The 8,504-nt window shown below is 35.6% G+C and overlaps 1 protein-coding gene across 11 annotated transcripts in view; it reads right to left on the bottom strand.

The window, feature by feature from the left end:
- The window catches only part of LOC121441941 (casein kinase I), a 90,125-nt gene that overhangs the window by 64,807 nt on the left and 16,814 nt on the right, over nt 1–8,504 (bottom strand). For 9 of the 11 annotated variants that reach the window (XM_041643352.1, XM_041643347.1, XM_041643351.1 and 6 more), the window contains exon 2: nt 1–142. This exon is cut by the window's left edge and continues 282 nt beyond it. The gene's annotated coding sequence lies outside the window, so the exon portion shown is untranslated. Of the gene's footprint in view, nt 143–7,472; nt 7,533–8,504 lie in introns of all 11 variants that reach the window. The other 2 variants (XM_041643349.1, XM_041643350.1) reach the window with 1 other exon arrangement.

Here is an 8,504-nt window from a genome sequence, read left to right as displayed (position 1 = left end):
AGCGTTAGCGTTCAAACTCCAGCTGATAGTCAGTCAGCTGAGGCGTGTTCATCCCATTCGGACAACTGTTCGCAGCTGTCTTCTCAGCAAAGTATGTCTTCAAAATTATCTTCTCAGGGATCGAAGCTGGTTTGATAGAGAGCTGTGACATTAAAAGGAGAAAACTGTCAACAAAGATGACATATATATTTAGGAAAGTGAACAATAAAAGCTTAGGTTACCTGTTGAGGCCCCAGAAATCAAAGCACAGTAGACTCTTAAATGAACCATTAATTTTTACCTATACTTTAATACAACATGTCACAAAAAACAAATTTAACTTTTTTTTAAAAATTGTGAATCTGAGTGTACATGTGATAAAATATATGTGTGTAAATGTTTAAATGATCATGAACATATGGGCACACGCATATATGCAAGTATGTATGGAGGCCAGAGGTAGAAATCAGATATTTTATTAGTTTTTGTTGCTATGATAAAACATCATAATCAAAATCAGCTTATAGAAGAGTTTATTTTGGCCACAGAGATAAGGAATGCAAGGCAGCAGGCGGCCCAAGCCAGAGATTGAGAGATTATATATCTCAACTGCAGTAGCAAGCAGAGAAAACAAATTATAATCAAGGTAAGACTAAAAACTCTGTAAGCGTGCCCCCAGTGACACACTCCCTCCAGCAAGGCTAGACCACCAAAGAATTTTGTAACCTCCCCAAACAAACCACTAACTGGGGACCAAGTGTTCAAACAATTGTGCCTATGGGAGCCATTCGCATTTAAGTCACCACAGGTGTCTATCTTAATTACCCCTCTCTCTCTCTCTCTCTCTCTCTCTCTCTCTCTCTCTCTCACACACACTCTCACACACACACACACACACACACACACACATATACTTAGTGCGCATGGACTAGCCAGGCTGACAGGACAACAAGCTCCAAGGGTCCCCCTGCCCATGTCCCTTTCCCCCTTTCCAGTGATAGGGTTATGGAGGCACACGTCATACCTGGCTTCTTAGAGGACCCCACACTTGTGCAAGAGCTACTTTTCCACTTGAGCATCTCCCTATCCCCAACAAACACAAAACTTAAAAATCAGGGATCTGGTTGTTTTAAAACAACAAAGAAGAAAAGGTACTGAGTGTTTCATAAAACAGCATCCACTGATTAGACCAGACATTCCCATTTAAAAGTTACTGTAATAAGAAAAACAGGTACTCAAAGTCTGAGAAATTAATATAGCTATTCTATTTAAAAGCACAAAAACAACACACACATTTTAAAAATTTTAAATCTTAATTATTTTCTTCACTCTTGTATACTTAATTTTTACTTTTCAAAAGTATGTTTTCATTTTAAAAGTATATTCTCATTTACTCAAATATTTATTATCCTTTATATATATATATAGGAAAGAGTCACAAAACTGATAGTACAAAAACACGGTCTTTGGATCTCTCAAGAAAAATAATTTTTATGTAACATTCAAACTAAGGCTTTAAAAAAAATAATTTCACAAGGCTAAGAGATGTTGGAGAAGATAGGCATATAAAAGTTTCCTTTAGAGACAGGGGTTTTACTATGTATCACAGGCTGGTTTCAGACTTGCAATTTTCCTGACTCAGACTCCCAACCAAGTTCTAGCATTACATATACCACCATGCCTAGCTACCTGCACTGAGTTTTCCAATATACAGATGAAACCACTAAAGCATTAAAAGGTGCTGGAGACTTTTAAAAGAGCAATCACATACTTCCTTTAAAAATTTAGCTAGCAAATACATGTGAACTCTACAGTTAGTCCGGCAGCTACATTAGATGAACATCTACTTTCGTCCAAGCAATCCAAGCAGGCTTCCACGCCTTGCAATAACAGTGTCAAGCTAGGCTGTGGTGATACATGTCTGAAATGCCCTTACTGGGCTCCATAATAAAATAAGGAAGAACAGAACACCTCAAAATGTAGCTTTTAAAAATATCTATAAAATCAACACAATCCCAAAAAACTGGTGAGTCTGTTTTCTAACATAAGACTGCGCCTAAAGTTATTGTAAAAATGCAGAATCTAGAATAATCTCAAACCACAAAAACAAAATTAAATATACAGCACCTAATGCCAAGGCTTACTAGAGAGCTACAGTAATCAAGACAATGTGGAGCTACTACAGAATAGGTAAGTGAAAGAGCAGAGTCCAAAACAGGGCCACACAGATGCCCAGCTGATTTTCCATTAAGACATTAAGTCGATTCAAAAATGACATGGGTCACAACAACTATACATCTGTGTGTGTGTGGGGGGGAAGAACCTTGATTCAAACCATGAAAGAATAGTATGTAATGAATCATACCTCTAAACACAAAAAAATGAGAACCATAAAGGAAAATAACTTTGTAAGCTTGTGATATATAAAGGAAAAATAAAATAAAAAGTTAATAGAGCTGGAGAGAAAAAACAAAAATTATGGAAAATTAGTTCATATATTTATGAATATGCATTAATACACTACAATTAAATAATAAACTATTCTTATGCAAAAAATAAATATATTTTCCACAAGGAATGTTAGCAAATAGCCAATAAATATATGAAGTCTTGATTATCATATTCACCATAGAAATACAAATTAAAAGCATAAAAGTATCATGTCATACTCATAAGTATGGAAAACTTTACAAGATTACCAGTAGCAATGCTAGCAGAAATTAAGAACAAGCATGTCTGTCCTTAATTTCTGTACAAGCACAATACGGTATGACAAGGAACCAAGTTTGACAGTTTCTTATAAAGGAAAACGTTTATTTATCCTATAACCTATCAATAAAAAATGTATTCAGAAAGATCTATCACCAATTTTTTATTGTAACTTCATTTATAATAGCCAAAACTGAATAAAATTAAAGTATTCTCAACAAAAAATAAGCAAATTGGCATATTCATATAACAGAATACCATTTGAATCATGAGTAGGTTGAAAGACATCAGACACAATGAGTTAAAGTCACAGAAATACTAGAACCAGCAGAATTAAGCTACAGGACTAGAAATCAAAGCCAAGGTTTACCAGGTGAAGGATAGTTCACTAGAAAATAGCATGGAGGAACTTCCTTGTGGAAGCATATATCCTGTACCTTCATTAAGAGTATAGGCAGCTATATATACTTGTGAATGCATAAAACTACATTTGAAACCTCTGCATGGTGTTACATGTACATTGTGCCTCAAAATGTGGCTTTTAAAATAATAGTTGGGCTGACTGAATGGATCAGAGGGTAACAGTATAGTGCTCCAACCCCCATAAACTGCCTTCTGACCTCCACATAAGTGTGCACACAAATATATATAAGTTAAAATAAATACTAAAAAACAATGCCCAGGGCTGGAGAGATGGCTCAGCGGTTAAGAGCATTGCCTGCTCTTCCAAAGGTCCTGAGTTCAATTCCCAGCAACCACATGGTGGCTCACAACCATCTGTAATCAGTTCTGGTGCCCTCTTCTGGCCTTCAGGCATACACACAGACAGAATATTGTATACTTACTAAATATATTAAAAAAAAAAAAACAGTGCCCATTCACAAATCAAAAATTTAGCAAAATATCTCAAATTATATTATAATATCCCCCTTACTACATAAATTTACATAAAATTTACCTTAAAATGTAGCTCTTTTAAATAGTTAATTAGCTGTTAACTATTAACTTTTGAAATTTTTAAAACAAAATTCCTTCTCTGCTTTTTTTCCATTTAGAAGAAAGTTATTTTCTTTTAGAAAATTTATGTATTTTTGATATATAGCTTTTCATTTATGTTTAAACAGTGAGCTATCCAAAACCATATTCTACATATAAGAAACCAAATAATCCACAAATGAAGTAAAAATGTTCCATAGATATTTATACATTTCTCACTCCTCAACCTATTTGCCCTTCCCTTCCTCTCAGTTACTTAATGTGCTTCTTTTTGGTAAAGCCTGTGTATGCATAATTGTGTATAGAAATACTTGTAGACTGTTCTGTCTGTGCAAGAGGTGCATAGGAAATCTTCCAAGAACACAAACTGTTCCACAATAGAAATAGAAAGTAACAGAGTATCATTAAATTAAAGAGCTTTTACTCTCTCCCTTTCATAGCCTTCCATCCCTTATGAACCCTAGCAGAGGGAATTCAGCAACAGGATGGAGGACAGTAAGACCAAGAAACAGCCCTAAATTCCTTCCCTATAGAGGGGCCCAGAAAATAGGCCCACACCTGAAACTGGGAAGTCAGGAGAGAAGCAAGAAGCAGTAAATTAGCTCTAAATGAAGCCATTAAAAAATGAACAGGTTTTTTAATGCTGGAAATGAGTCCACTCCCAAAACTGAATTTTCTGAATAGATAAAAACAAAGTCATGGAAACTGACTAGGAAATCAATCATTCATGACAGGTAGGGAGGGCAAGTCAAAGTTTGACAACAATGACCACTAAGAAACTAACACATCTCCTGTGTTACCTCACTCACTTCAGAACATTCCCGGAACAATTCATAAACTTGTAATGCAGAATTCTTATTTTTAAAACTATTTTTAAGAAATTAAAATAGTTTAAAACTAAGACTTTCGGGTATAGAAGAAGCACGTGTTCCACCAGCTTTAGGACCTGAGTTTGGATTCCCCAGAACCAATGTAAAACCCAGCACAGGCACTTACGGGGAGAAGGGTTAACCAGCCTGGTTATGCCAAGGTAAAGAGACCCATCTTGAACGAGGTAGAATGGCAAAGGCAAATGGCAAAGGTGAACCGCTGACTTCCACACAGGCACCATGGCCACACACAAAGAAGCATCATACATACACAAAATCTCCAGGAGAACCAGGCATGGTGGCACATGCTTGTAATCTTAGCACCTAAAAGACTAAGGAGGATTGCCAAATTTCAGGACAGAACCAAATAGTGGTAGAACTTTCTCTATGACAGCACCCATCAAGCAGTATTAGTATTTGACGATACAGTTTCTTATATGTAACTTTATGATCCCCCAAATTTAATACCATGCTTGGAGCTAGGACAGTTATACATATTATTCATTGATAAATGAAGCTTTTTGTTAACAATTCTGGTCAATAAACTTTTTTTTTCTCCTCAGCAGATACTGGAAAAATAACACAAAATTTAACAGTAGTGAGGGGAGAGGACTTCTTACTCTGAAATCCACAATCCCTCACCATCTTTCTGACGAAAGAATCCATAGTTTTCAAATGATGATACAATCTTTAAAATGTAAAGAACAACTAAAAAGGTTACTTTCATTTTCTCCCTAAACTGTTGTTAAACACCTTCTTAGAAACAGGGCTGGGGGTGCAGCTCTTTTAAAGTACTTGCTTTCCACACGCAAAGGTCCTGAGCCCCAACCCTAACACTTGAAAAATAGATATATAAATTTCAGACACAATCTCTTCTAAATACTAAATAATACCAGCAGCTGAAAGTCCAACTATGTTTTTTAAGTATCTAGAACAGTTTCAATAGACATACTTTAAAAGGCCTAAAAACTATTTAGGTAAGAAAATGAGGAAGGAATATTACATACTGTTCAGTTTAGCGCCCACACACAGCAAGTTTATTTCTGCATTTTCTAGTAGTCACACAGAAGGCACTTTTGTGACTAGATATGATTCACTGTGTCCAATTAAATACCAGTTGCTTTTAAAAAACAGCTAAAGAAAGAACTGCAGTGTAGTACTGCTCCTGTACTGCTGGAGTACTGTAGTGCTGTAGTGCTACTGTAGCGCTGTTACAGTGCTGTAGTACTATAGAACTGTAGGGATATAATACTGTTCTGCTGTAGTGCTGTAGTACTATACTGAGTGTTGTATGCTGTTGTAGTGCTGTGGTGTTGTAGTGCTGTAGTACTGTACTGTTGTAGTGCTGTGGTGTTGTAATGCTATAGTACTGTACTGTTGTATGCTGTTGTCGTGTTGTAGTGCTGTACTGTTGTATGCTGTTGTCGTGTTGTAGTGCTGTACTGTTGTACTGTTGTCGTGTTGTTGTGTTGTAGTGCTGTAGTGTTGTAGTACTGTAGTGCTGCAATGCTGTAGTTCTCATTATACTTCCAGATGCAATCAAAAGTGAAACTATGAATGTGTTCAAAGAAACAGTCAACGCAAAAAATACAAAGTAGGGAGGGCCTAGGACCTTCCACAAGGCAATGTGCCTTACCCTCTCTGAGGATTACATGGAGGTGGGGTGGGAGGATGTGTGGAGGGAATGGGACAAGAGGAGGGAGTGGGAACTTGGAATGGTATTTTTTAAAAATCTAATAAATTTTTAAAAAAATCAGAAAACATATTTAAAAAAAGAAAACATGACTAACCAGTAGATCCTACAGATTAGGTAGCATAGCTACTGAGCTGTGCTCCAGAAACACCCTGTTCACAATTTTTCACAACACAAAGTATTTATAATGCCCGAGGTTACTGTAATTTTTTTTAACAAATGTGTCCCCTTTAACTGAAATCTTAATCCTTCTACTAACTAAAATTAGTAAGCATAATTAGCTATGTGAGTGTATATAAATGGTAACAAAATATATGTTAAAAGACAGGGAACTGGTCAAAAGGATGCTTTTAAGTTATCTTAAAGAAGGAGCAAATATGAAAATCGTCTTATTTCTATGAACCGCTTCAACTTTGATATAGTGATAGTCACTAAAAAAGAGCTTCTCAATTTGGAGAACATTAGCATTACCTGGCTGTAAGCAGACATAAGAGGACTGTATCTGACTGTATTTGACAAGCACTAATAAATCTTCAAAACGGAAAATCAGACTAATCTGCATGGTTCAATCATTTAAGACCTTACATACAACCTAGATAAACAGAAAAACAGTCTGAAAATAAATCTGTGTACGTATGTTCTGCCTCATAGGCCAAACAGACACCAATGAGAAGTTCTAGATTTTTAAAATAATTTTAAAATATTATACTATCAAAATATTGCTGTAGTAAAAAAAGAAAAAGATTTATTCAATGCATCTCTAATAAACATAATTTACAAATAAAAAATTGCAACAAAGTTAATATCAAATTTCATATTCAAAACTTATTTCTGACAGTGTTATTTTCCCACAGGTTTGTTACATGAAATAAAAATATACGTATTTATATAAGCAATACTAAATAGACTCACCAGGTTGTATGTATGTGTATTTATGCATATGAATATAAAAATAATCAAGAGATCTCGAAGTTGAAAGGTGTAAAGGGGACACTGGAGGAGTTGGAGGGGGAGGAAAGAGTGAAAATTATGTAAAATATTCATGTATAAAATTCTCAAAAGTAGAAAATTAAAACTATGTACTTATTACAAAACAGTTCATTTGGGGTATTAAACACTTTACTCAGTCTCAATCAAAAAACTGTATTAGAATATGTATCTTCAAGCGTCTCTGAAATTGAAATGAGTGGAGATATTTGCGATGAGACGGTCAGCCACTACATCACCTGATATTAGCAGCCGGTGTCCCAGTTATTGGTGTCTGGCATTACTCCAACTGCAGTTGTCTAAGAAAGGAATAAACACTTATTTTTAAAGTGAAATCATTAGCTGTAATGTCAAAATATGGAAATCAATTTCTTTAATTACATACTACAAAAAAAGTCTCAAATGACTTAGAATCTATCATCTAAAATTACTTAGCATTTCTGAAACTTGATTTCAATGATGTCCCTATACATTCCTATGAAGATCTAGAACTGTCTAGCCTTTGAAACTGACCACCTAAAAGAAGGAAAAGAAAAAAGGACAGAAAAAAAAAGGAAGAGAAATCTAAAAGAAAAAAGAGATTACTAACTAGTTTTTATATTCTCTCAACTGTGGATTAGGTGGAATCCACTAGTCACTCACGAAACTAATTTAATGGATCTTAAATCGCAGTTATTTAAGATGACACTAATAGAAAAGAAAATGGAGTGCACATATGTAATAAGAAAAAATCGCATTGTTCTTTGTTGTCATTGTTTGTTTTGTTTTGAGACAAGTCATCTACATAGCCCCAGCTACCCTGTAAGTTACTTGTATAGATCAGGTTGGCCTCAAACTCACAGAGGCCCATTAGTCTCTGCCTCCCAAGTGCTGGATGAAAGGTATGAGCCACTATGCCCAGCCAAAATATCATGTTTAATGAGATTTTCAGTTGTATAAATAAAAAGGGTATGTGGGGGGAGAGATCCATGTCTCCGGCCCCTCACATGTGAGCACTCATACGTCTTTCCTGAGGCCCGCCCAGTTCAACAGTTAGGAGAACTGTAAAATACTCTGTCCCTTAAGCATTTACTATATTATATATGGAGAACTGCAGGTCAAACTCATATTCTGACCATTTAAGAATTGTCTTTCCAGGTAAGATGGTGAGCTAGAAGCCATCAGAACCACTGGTTGATTAGTGTGGAAATGAAACAGGAGTATTTGATCACTTCATCAACTACTTCTCTAGTCCCAGAATTGACTTGATCAACACTCCAACAAACCTCCCC

This window comes from Microtus oregoni, unplaced genomic scaffold (genome assembly GCF_018167655.1).
Source record: "Microtus oregoni isolate MIOR12 unplaced genomic scaffold, Mior012 000085F_ref0000168, whole genome shotgun sequence".
NCBI classification, from domain to species: Eukaryota; Metazoa; Chordata; class Mammalia; order Rodentia; family Cricetidae; genus Microtus; species Microtus oregoni.
Note: the sequence above shows the minus strand (reverse complement) of the source record. Positions and strands in the feature narration are given on the sequence as shown.